Here is a 12459-nt window from a genome sequence, read left to right as displayed (position 1 = left end):
TTCAAGGCCAATGTGGAATATCATATTTCAAAGCACATAACACAAGATGATGGGGAAGCCCGAGGGGTGGTGGCAAAATGAGAGGATTTCTTTCCCAAAACTGGGATGGTGATGAAGTCAGGCTCTTGTTTTGGGGTGGTTTAGGAGGAGGCAAAAACTATGAGGTAGTTTCGCCCGCTTTTCCCATCCTCTGCGGTCGCCTTGGGCCATTCTCAGGGATGCCCGTTGCTCTCGGTAGCCTCTGGCGGCTGTCCCGGGAACTGGCTATTGTTTCTTCTCCAGAGAGCCAGGGCCAGGAAGAATTAAAGAGCGTCTGAGACCAAGGAACCAGCGAATCCAGTTCCGCGTGCCTGTGGCCTTGGAGAGGGATCTGTGTTCACCTTGCAGAACCAGCTACCTCATTTCAGTCGGTTTTTTGAACCCAACTCTTAATGAGACGTTTAATTCCTGCAACCTATAAGATACAGGCGGGGGGGGGGGGGGGGGGTAACAAGATGGGCTCGGCCTGCTCCTAGCACTTGGGAGGAAGAGACAGGTGAATGTCTCGAGTTCAAAGTCAGCCTGGTACACAGAGTGAGTTCCAGGACAGCCAGGGCTACACAGAGAAACCCTGTATCAAAACAAAGCAACCAAAACAAAAACCCAAACTGCATTTGCCAAATTGATTTATTTAGAGTCAGATCGGCCGCTCACCGGCACTTTTGGTGGGGCGACAGAGGCAAGGTCTCCTGTAGCCGAGGCAGGCCTTGAACTCACTGTGGACTAACCTTGGTCTCTGATCCTTCTTTCTCCACCACACCTGCAAGGGAACAGGACTTCCTGCCAGCTAAGCGGCACACTACCAGCTGAGCACCATCTCCAGCTACTTCTGCCTCCATCTCGAGTCTTTATAGCCCAAGCTGGTGGGCCAGCTGATTTCTGTGGTCCTGGGGACCGAGCCCAGCATTTCATACAAGCACGTTAGGCAGACACTGAACCAACAGAGAGTGAGTCTCCAGCTGCTCCCTGTATTTCCATGCCTGCTTACAGCTTGTGTCCCTCCTTGCCTCTGGGAAGTTTCACCCTGGAGGAACTGCATCTGGTGAGTCCCTGAGTTTCTTTTCCTGTTGCTGTGATTAAACTGACAAAAGCAACTTAAAAGGAGACAGGGTTTGTGCTGGCCCACAAGCCAAGAGTACAGTCCATCTTGGTGGAGAAATCAAGGTGGCAGCAGCTGAGCCCACGACACCTGTAGGTACCCGAGGCCTGCAAAGCCTTTGACACCATACAAGCAATGTATAGGTCTGTTGCCAAGGCAACAGCTGCCGTTTACCCAGAATTCCATAGCCCACCTTTACCTATAATTACGTCACCACCAGTATATAACGGGCAGTGCTCTTTCCCTCTCTCTCTTTTCTCCCCTTCCTTCCTGCCCGCTACCCCTTCCCTATCTTAAATAAAATCCCATGTGGAACTATCTGGTCTAGCGTGTCTCATTGTGGCTCACGGTTCCATCGCGTCCCGCGGCGCAGTGCTCGTGGTGTGCACGAGTGGCCACAGTGGGCAGATCTTCCCACCTCAGTAAACGCAAGCAATAATCCTCCTGAGGAGAAGCCGCTCATCACCCAGGTGATTCTAAGGCTGTCCAATTGACAGTACTAGCCGTCACAAGGTTCTTCCTGAGACCTAAAGCAGTTGCTGGGGTTCAGAGCATAGTTCCTCAAAGCACGGCACCTGCCCATGTTGAAGGGATCGCAACGTCGGGACAGAACACAGGCAGACTCTAAATTCTCAGCCCAGAAGAGCTTTTATTCACCTTGGAGGGGACAAGAAGGGGGGCCTGCCTTTGGATCAGGCAAAATCAGCAGCAGTTGTCCCAAATGGGAGTGGTTTGCTTGTAAGGGAAAAGGGGGGCAGTCTGTATTAGGATGACTTGGCCAATCCTAACTGGACATGTTAGTGTAGCCAAATAATACATTTTGAATGCTGGACCTTGGTGATCAGCCTCAGGAATGTAATCTAATGGATTAGCAGGGGAGGGGGAAGACCTGCTGGTGCCCTGCCAAGCCTGGGCCTGTTAGAAAGCCCTTCACACATTGCGTGTGGATCTGCAGGAAACACAAAGGGGGCCTACTCACCCTCCCCTTTCTCCTCCATTTCCCCTCCAGGCAGGCCGTAGAAACTAGAATTCTTCACACCAAGATGAGTTATAGACACTAGTGTCCCTCTCCAAAGATGCTCAAAAACCTGGCCCTCTCACAAACTCCCCAGTCTTGAGGGAGAAGCCAGCCAGGGAGAAGAAAGCTCTCTCACCTACCCGTGTCCAACGAATAGTAGGCTACAAGACTCTCATCTAGGAAAGTCTCACCTCACACCCTAGAGGAAGAAGAGTCTGGGCTGCCAGGCCTCCCGTCACGTTCCGTCTGTCAGCTCACAATCATGTCCTGTTTTATTCCCCACGGCTGTCACCGTTCCATCAAACTGGACTGTGAACACGGAGCGCTCACCCAGGGTCTTTGCACCTTCCTTCTATAGCACCCTGACATAGAAAACCGATTAAAACCATTTGCTACACTTTTCTCCTGTTGATCTGTAGCCATCAATTTTATTTCACACTTAGCCAGGAACTCCAGGAAGCCTGAGGAAGCTTCCCTCCTGCTGAGTTTGATAAGCGTGCACTGAAAAAAAAATAGATGACAGTGCCCAGCTCTTCACAGTGGGCTTCAGTGCAGTGGAGGGTGTCCGGTCCTCTGGAACTAGCGATACAGACAGTTGTGAGCCTCTGCGTGGGAGCTGGGAGTTGAACTGAGTCTTCCGGAAGTACAGCCAAGGCTTCTAACCATTAAGCCACTTCTCCAGCCCTCCTCTTTTTAATCTGGAAAAAAAAGTCACTACATTTTTAATCAAGAGACATGGTTCAACAGTTAAGAGCAAAAACTGCTCCTTCAGGGAGCCCAAGTGCAGTCCTTGGCACTCATTGGTTGGCTCACAACCTCCTGTCCCATCAGTCCCAGAAGGATCTCTGGCTCCTGCACTCAAGTGTAGACACACACACACACAAAACCTTTTGAGCTAGGCATGATGGTGCATGCCTTTAATCCCAACACTTGGGAGGCAGAGGGAGGCAGAGGCCAACCTACACAGCAAGTTCCAGGTCAACCAAGGCTTCATAGACCCTGTCTCAAACAAAACACAATTGTTAAAACTTCTCACATGTTTATTTACATGCGTGTATACACCATGGCACACTCATGGAGGACAGAGGACAATTTCAGGAGTGGATCCTTCCACCTTTCCTTGCCTTCAGACTCGGGTGGTCGCTGGTGCCTTTTCTCACTGAGTCTTCCAGCTGGTTCCACAGCAGGCTTTATGTGGAGCTGCTGGCCATCCAACCCAGGGCTTTGTGCGTGTTGACAAGTCCTCTGCCGAGCTACCCTCCCCATCTGCCATTTAATCATTCCAATGAAAGAAAGCTGCAAAGAGCGCTAGTGCAGGGTGAGACCCGCCCTTGCTCTCCCTTCCCCAAAGGACGGAGGTAACTGCACACCACCTGTCCTCACCTCCCTCCAGGGCCAGAGCCACACGCTGGCACTTATCTCCCTGTCACCTTACAGGACAAGGAGCCCAAGGACAGCAGGAAAGACTTGGGAAAAACTCCAAGAAAGGACTTCCTTGGCTCTCCATGACAGTCATAGCTGTCGGAGCTGGGGATGGTACTTTTGCCACAGATGTACAGTCTCAGAGGTGACAGAGTCTGTGGCCTCCTCTAAGTATCCAGAGCCTTTGAGTCTTTTCTTTTCTTCTCTCCCTCCGAGAGAAGGTTTCTCTGAGTAGCTTTGGCTATACAGGAACTCACTCTGTAGACCAGGCTGGCCTCTAGCTCCAAGATCCACCTGCCTCTGCCTCCCAAGTGCTAGGATTAAAGGCGTGCACCACCACTGCCCTACTGCTTTGGGATCTTTTAAAAAATATATCCAGGATGAGAAATGTATTTACAGGATGAAGTGAAACTCATTTTTTGGAACTTAAAGTTTATAAACAATTTAGGGACATCTTAAAAAATAAATCAAGACCAGCATGGTCTACATAGAGAGTTCCAGGTCAGCCAGGACTCTCGTGGAAGCGCCTCTCCTGTCTTCTCTCCCCAATCCCAACAAAGATACCTAACTCCAGGCTCAGCACTCAGAGGTAGGCAGATCTCTGTGAGTTTCAGGCCAGTTAGAGCTACATAGTAAGTTGGATCTTTAAATAAATAAATGTAAAAAAGAAAGAGGAGGAGGAGGAGGAGGAGGAGGAAGAGGAGGAGGAGGCAGCTGCAGCTGGAGAGATGGCTCAGGAGTTAAGAACACCTGCTGCCCTTCCTCTTGGCACCCATGTGAGATGGCCAACAATCACTTGTCGCTGCAGCTCTAGGGGATATGACATCTCACCCACACTCACCAGTACATGCACAACACATGTTCGTGTGTGCATATGTGTGTGCGCGCGCACACACACACACATCATTAAAGATACACCAGACAGTGGTAGTTCATACCTTTATCCCAGCACTCAGGATGCTGAGGCGGGCAAATTTCTGAGTTCAAGACCAGCCTGGTCTATATAGATTAAGTTCCAGGAAAGCCAGGGCTACACAGAGAAACCTTGTCTCATAATAATAATAGCAACAACAATAAATCTTTAAAAATAAAAATTGAAACAATAAAAAGAATAATTTTTGAGCGCAAACTTACATAGTTATTTAGAATGAGAAATACGTTCCTATAAATATGAGCTTTGGATCTGGATGTGCTGGTTTCAGAACTTCAGAGGCTATGACAGGAGACTCACTGTGGGTCTGAGGGTAGCCTGAGCTACTTGGTGATTTCCAGGACAGCTTGGACTACAGAGAGAAATCTTGTCTCAAACCAGAAAATGAGACGAAAAAACAACCCAAGCCAAAATCCAGGCTAACCGACCACAGTGTGTGGGTTCATGGTCTTTCTATCTCAGTCTCCCAAGTTCTGGCATTGCAGGGCAATGGAACCTAGTCTATTATGATCACTTATTCAGGATAAGAGTTCTTCTCTACCTCCCGCATGCTGCTAACTCTAGTCTTGCTGCATGCTTGTCCTGTAGCATGCTTTCATTGCATTTCCTGTAAGACGATCAGTCAGCCTTTGTGCATAGTTTATCAAAACATGTGTTGGGTTGGTAGTCCAGTCACGAGGCACTGGCTATCAAGGCTGCCAACCTGATTTCCATGTCCAGGTCCCACATGGTGGAAGGAGGGAACCCTTCCTTCGCGTTGTCTTCTGACCTTGACATGTCACCCCAGCTCTGCTCCCATAATAATAAGCCTATTTATTATAAATGGCCAGGCCAGCATCGCTATGTTCCTTCCCCTTACCCCATGGAACCCTTTAAGCTGCCTGTCACTGCAGGGCTGGGATCTGGGTTATGTAGGAATCCTGTCTCTTGGCTTCCCACAGCGCTCCTAGGCCCCTCTCCCATCACAGGCTACAGTGAATGAAGACAAGCAACTGGTCCATATCCGATTCACACCAGGACTTTCCCCTCAATCTCTCAGATCTGAACCCATAATCCTTTCAGGCCTCGGAACTGCATACAGCCTTGGAGAAGGGTTGAGCAAAGCGTGCACTCTTCAGATCAACCAAGCCCAGAAGTTCTGCCCATCTCAATGTGGTGAAGTCCTTCCACTGGTGTGGGTCATGCTAATGTACACAGCAGTGCTGGTGGCCTATTGCGAATCATGCCTGGCTAAGGGAGATATGACTGCTTTGTATCAGTTTGCCCATCTGTAGAATGGGGACTGTAACAGGCATTTCAGAAAACATTATAAGAAGTCAGGCCTGATGGCACAGGCCTGCCATACCAGCTACTCAGGAGAGCCTGCCTGGGCTAAAGTGGGTTAAAGGCCAGCCGGGTGACACTTTAGGTCTCATCTTTAAAAACATACACAGGGCTGGAAAGATGGCTTGCTGTCAAGACTGAGAGCAGAAACCATATAATGGAAAGAAGACTCCTAAATCCACTGTCACAGTGTGGCACAAGTACATGCACACACACACACACACACACTCATACACACACTCTCTCTCACACACACACACACACACACACACACACATGAGGTACAATTCTCACACACATACAATAAAATTAAAAAATAAAACAAAACCAAACAAGGTCTAGGGATGGGCAGGTGGTGGTGGTGGTGGTGGTGGTGCACACCTTTAATTCCAGCACTCAGGAAACAGAGACAAGTAAATCTCTGGGAGTCCAAAGCCAGCCTGGTCCACAGAGCTAGCTAGTCTAAGACAACCAAGGCTACACAAAGAAACCCTGTGTCAAGAAATTAAAACCACCACCAGCAGCAACAACCACAACAAAATAATCCAGGGTAGATGTGGAACAGTTTTCAGGATATATTGTGTTTATGCATTTGTGTATTGCTTGTTTGGGTTTCAGGCAAGCCGGACTGGTCTAGAACTTGCTAGGTACCTGTGACAGATCTGCACGCCCTGAGTTCTGGGATTACAAGTGTTGTGTCACCACACCAGATTAAGAAGGAGTAGAACCCAGGTGCAGCCTAGCACATGTGTTTGCTCGAAAGAAATTTTGTGGCTGTTGAATGTTCCTGGGAAGGAAGCATCAGATGGTATGGGCTTCTGGAGGCTGAGGTGAGACTTGTTGCTCCTTTTAAGCTGAGTGTGGTGGTTTAAATGAGAATGGACCCTATCAACTTGTGTATTTGAATGCTTGGTCCCCAGTTGGAGGAACTGTTTGGGAAAGATTATGAGGTCTGTGAAGTGGAAACTTTAAGGGCTCTTTGGAAAGTCAGTTGTGCTGGATGGTGTTTTGCTGGGACAAACATGTGAAGGAACATTTAGCTCAAGTGAACACAGGTGAGAAGCTAAGGCAGACTTGTAAAGGAACATTTCGCTGAAGCAGACACAGGAGAAAGGTTGTTCTGCTAAAGCAAGCATGTGAAAAGACAGATGGTGAAGGATTCTTCAGTAACGACATGCATGTATTGGTCTGCCTTACATTGCGTAGCTGAGCTGCATTTGTCGGGACTCCATAGAAACACAACAAAAAAACTGATGTGCTGCAGTTTCTTGCTGCTTCTGTGGACTTGGGCTGATTAGCAGAGTGGTGTCGGCTGAGACAGGTGCACATGATGAGACAAGACATGTGCCTAGACAAGACTGGGGAGGACACGTGATCCTCGGAGACAGTCTCAGGAGGACTCAATGGACAGTGACGGAGGCTGAGCGTGGCTTGCTTACATAGCTCAGTGCTTCTTGTCTCTCTGGTCGCTTTGCTTAGAGAGGCGCAGCCAAGAACTTGTCCTAGCTTTCCTCCCGATCCTTTCTGCTGACTCGTGCAGAGACTGAGCGGCCACTGCTGACCTGTGAACTGAGCTGCTGATTTCCTTCTGGACAACACAGACAGGAGCTGCTCCAAAAAACCTTTCTAAAACAGGTCCACTCCCCATGGTCCCCCCGCCCCCATATCCTTTCTTATCCACTACCTCTGGTGGGTGGTGGCCTAAAATAGGGAGGTTAAAAGCATTTAAGAACCATCGTTCAAAATAGGTTTTGAAAATATTAAAGTTACAGGTGTGGCTTTGTTGGAGGAGGTGTGTCACGAGAAATGGGTATGGGCTTTGGGTTTCAAAAGCCTAGGCCGGGCCCAGCGTCTCTCTCTCTCTGCCTGCAGATCACAATGTAAAGATCTCAGCTGCTTCTCCAGTACCACGCCGCCATGATAATCATGGTCTAACTCTCTGAAACCGTAAGCCCCTAATCAAATGCTTTCTTTTATAAGCCTTGGTCATGGTATCTCTTCACCGAAATAGAACAAGATAAACTGTGGGAGGCATTTTTTATCTTTGTAAAAATGGTTTGTTTTACGCGGAGGCCAGAGAGAGTGTTATCCCCTAAGCTGGGGTTACACATGGTTGTGAGTCTCCTAATGTGGATATTGAAAATCTAACTCTGGTCCTTTGCAAAGACAGCAACCTCATTTAACTGCTGAGCCATCTCTCCAACCCCGTGAAGTAGTTTTAAATCCCATACATGCCTTTATTTGTTTTTGTTTTGAGGTCAACGCTCCGCAATTTGATTTTTTTTTCCTGCTAGATTATTTTCTTAGTGGCCACCAGGAGGCAGCAGACACTTTCTCCTGATTCTTACACGTGGCGACAGCATTGGCCCTAAGAGGTGGTTGGTGGCTGAGCTCTGTGGCAAGGATTGCAGACTTCAGTGTTGAGGCCTGGGCTGCAGTGCAGTCAGGAGTGGAGGCCAGTCCCCGGGTCTCATCTCTAACATAAAAAAAAAAGAAAACAACAACAACAAAAAATGGCCCAGAGGTTGGGGCCTGCAAGGAGACGCTGGCACTGTGAACTTCAGCCCTGACCCCTAATCTGTAGAGCTGCTTCACTGACACATTATTCACACGCTGTAAAGCTTGCCCAATTAAATAGTACATCATTAAATTTAAAATAGTATACCTTTTAACTATTTTGTTTGTTTGTTTGTTTGAAACAAAGTCTTATTCTGTAGCACAGGCTAGACTGGAATTGACTTCGGAGCCCAGGCTGGCCTCCAACTCCTGGCACTTGTATTAGGGTCCTCTAGAGGAACAGAACGGAGAGGATGAGGTTGGGAGGTGGTGGCGCACACCTTTAATCCCAGCACTCGGGAGGCAGAGGCAGGCAGACCTCTGTGAGTTCAAGGCCAGTCTGGTCTATAAATCGAATTTCAAGACAGCCAGGGCTACACAGTGAGGCCTTGTCTAGGAATACCACCCCCCTAAAAAACTAATAGCATGAATGTTTAAATGGGATTTATTGGATTGGCTTACATTACAAGTTAGATGAGATTTTTTTTTCAGGGAGTAGACACACGGATGTATGTAGATAGTCCAACAATGGCCGTCCACATGCTGGCAAGCCTGAGAAGCCATTGCCGCTTCACAAGCTGGATACCACAGCAGTCCCGGGGGGACTGGAGGATTCCTGGAGAACTGGTCTTCAGTCCACTTTAGAAGCCTGAAGAAGCTGATGTCAGTCAAGAAATGCAGCAGCAGCCACAGCAACAGAGCAGGTGACTCACCGTGGAGTTGCCAAGGCAGTGAAGCAAAGAGTAAAGCCATCTCCCTCCGACCTCCTGACCTCTGACCTCCTGACCTCCGACCTCCTGACCTCCTGACCTCCTGCACCGGGACCAGCACTGAGAGGGGAGGCCATGTTTAGGGTAAGTCTCCCTACCGTTAAATAACAGGGTCAGGAAGGTCTCACACAGATGTGCCAGTGGCTTATTTCATAATTGATTCTAGATCCAGGCAAGCTGACAATCAGGATTAACTATGACAGCTGTCCCCCTGTCTCAACCTCCCATGTGCCAGCACCAGGTACGAGAGCCCCCAGAATTGGCTTTCATTCTAACGTTTAAAGTGCCCAAATTCAGGCTTCAGTGTGGACAGCCTTATTCCCAAGCAGACACTGAAGCCTGACTCTGCACTCTCCCTTCCCCCACAGGCCCTGGGAATGTCTCATCCACTTCCTGTCTCCATGAATCGCCTATTGTAAACATTTCACAGCAGACTCGTCTGTGGGAGCCCTTTTCCGTCCTCCTGCTTTTGCTGGCTGTGTTTTCAAGGGTTCTCCGTGTGGTAGCAGGTGCCAGAGCTCGGTACCTGTTCGTGCCTGAATAATGTTCTACTGTGCGGATAAGTCTTATGTTTTTGTCTTCGTTTGTTGACAGATGCTGGAGTGCTTCAACCTTCTGCCCCTTGTGAATAGTGCTGCTGTGACCCCTATTGTACTGCTATGGTGGCTCCTGTCTGTGATCTTAGCACCTGAGAGGCTAAGGCAGAAGGCTCAGGAATTCAAGGCTAGCCATAGATACACAAAGAGTTCCAAGTGAGCCAGGCGTGGTGGCACGCGCCTTTAATCCCAACACTTTGGAGACAGAGGCAGGAGGCTCTCTGTGAGTTCGAGGCCAGACTGGTCTACAAAGTGAGGTCCAGGATAGCCTAGACTATGTAAAGAGACTTTGTGTCAAAACAAACAAATAAATGTTCCACATGAGTCTGGCCTTCAGGAGACCCTGTCTCAAAAGCAAGCCAACAAACAAACAAAAACAAAGCAAAACAGGTACCATCATCTGCCAGGAAAAACACTGAGATAGTCTAATGGTGAGATCTCTTCTGCTTGGCTAAGGGCGTAGGGTGAAGGAAAGGGAGGGACCAGAAGATTCAAGAATTCTGCAGGGACAAGGGCAGGGCAGTGAAAGTTTAGCCTGTGAGATTTTAGTAGAGCAGGGGCAGGTGACAGAGTGGACACTGAGACCCCAAGGTCCCCTGGATGCTGAGTCAGCAGGTGGTCACATCCACTCCTTCCCTTTGCAGTTGGGGAGGGAGAGGGCTGTACTGCCCTCAGGGACACTACCTGGGTGCCCCCACTTCCTAGCCATTGATGAGTGTTTGACAGTAATACTCTACCGATATAGGGACAGGCCTATGACCAGCCAGCCAGTGCCAGCCAAGGAACCACGGCACAAGCTCCTACTAAGTGCCAGTCTTGGAAAGCCAAAGAACTACTGTGTGTGTTCTTTCCTCCAGCTTTATGACAGCTCTGTGAGGCAGAAATCTTACAGATAGATACCTTCCAGCTGAGAAATGTGTTCCATCTGGTCTGCTAGGCACGGCCATCAAGACGCAGAGTCAGAGCTGAGTGCTGGTGCAGGTCTTTGATCCCAGCACTCAGGAGGCACGGTGATCTGAGTGAGGTCACGGCCAGCCTGGTCTACAGAATGAGCTCTGGAACAGCCAGGGCTACACAGAGAAACCCTGTTTTAGAAAGAAAAAAAATTTTTTTAAACATTTAAAACTGGTATTTTGGAGTCCAATTCCTGTGACCCACTGTGAAAAAGGGGAACAGATCTCTGCAGTGGACACTTCCCAAGTAGCTGAGCATTTTTACTTTAGGCTTCCTGGGAGTCCTACAGACTTTGATTCATTCATTCATTGATTGATTCTGTCTGTCTGTCTGTCTGTCTGTCTGTTGGGTTTGGGGCCTGGGTGAAGGGGCACAGCCTTGTCCCTCTCCTGATGCCCAGGATGGAAGCTCTTTCTAGATTCCCATCTTTATTTTCCGAAGGCGCCTGGGCATCAGGAGGCAGCTGGCTTTCTCTGCTCCTCGTGCTGTGTGGCCCTGACACAGCCATCTACATGTCTGAGCCTCAGTTTCCTTCGTCATATAATGGCAGCCTCTGGAGCATGTGAGGGTCAGCTGAAGCAATCTGCAGAGCGTGTGGCCGACAGGAGCGCCTGAGAAGCCAGCTCTTTTCTCTAAGAAAGAGGGATGAAGCTGGGCATGGTGGCGCATAGCATTAATCCCAGAACTTGGGAGGCAGAAGCAGGAGACCCAGAGTTGGAGGCCAGCCTGGTCTACAAATTCCAGGACAGCCTCCAGGGGGCTACACAGAGAAACTATGTTTCAAAAAACTAAAACTAAAAAAATAAAATAAAATAAAATAAAATAAAATAAAATAAAATAAAATAAAAAATTCAAAAAATTCAAAAAAAGAAAGAAAAAAGAAAAAAAATGAAGGGAATGTGGAACATTTCTTGTGGGAAGAGAAATGTTTGTGGGGGAGAAGTAAGAAAGAGTCAGCCAACGTGACAGGATGCCAGACAGAACAACTGACAGATAGAAGGGGCTTTGGACTCCCTGGGGGTGGGGGGTGGGGGGTGGGGGGGGTGGGGCAGGGTGCTGTCCATTGTGGTGGCTGGAGTCTTGCTTTGGGAACCTGAGGTGGGTGGTCACACTGAAGTCGATGCAGAGGTGAGTGCTGGAGCCCAGCTGGCTTCCCCCCTCCCCTGCTCCACGCATTGGCGACCCCAGTCCATGAGACGGGCCTGCCGTGGCTGGAGATGAGGAGTATTGAGAGACCATGATGGAGACCACACTTTAAGCTTACAGAGGCCTTCACTCATCTCGATCCTTCGGTTCTGCGTGGTGATGGTTTTGGTGACTGGGGATTCGAAACTTTGGACCAGTTTGGGGGGAAATAAGGAAAATGATTATTTTGCTGGTTGTCTGCTCTTAGCATCTCTGGATAAATTGATAAAGGCTAGGAATGAGCTCCAGGATGAAGGGTGTGTCTTCCCTCCTCAAACCTCTCTGGAAACTCCCTCAGGTACCACCAGAAGTGTATCTCCTGGACGACTCTAAAGAGAGTCAAGTTGTTGAAGATTGTGTATTGCCTTATAAGGGCAGCTGTGGTGGCGAATATCGATCGTCAACTTGATTGGATCTGGAGTCCACTTAGACACCTGCCTCTGGGTGTTCCTGTGAGAATATTTTCAGGGAAGATGGATGGAGAAAGAAGGCCCTCACTCCGAGTGGATGAGAGCTTCCAGCAGCCCTAGGAGGAAGCATCTAGGCCTCCATTGTCTGCCCAGCAC

Source organism: Apodemus sylvaticus, chromosome 17, assembly GCF_947179515.1.
Source record: "Apodemus sylvaticus chromosome 17, mApoSyl1.1, whole genome shotgun sequence".
Lineage (NCBI taxonomy): Eukaryota > Metazoa > Chordata > Mammalia > Rodentia > Muridae > Apodemus > Apodemus sylvaticus.
This window is presented reverse-complemented; position numbering follows the sequence as displayed.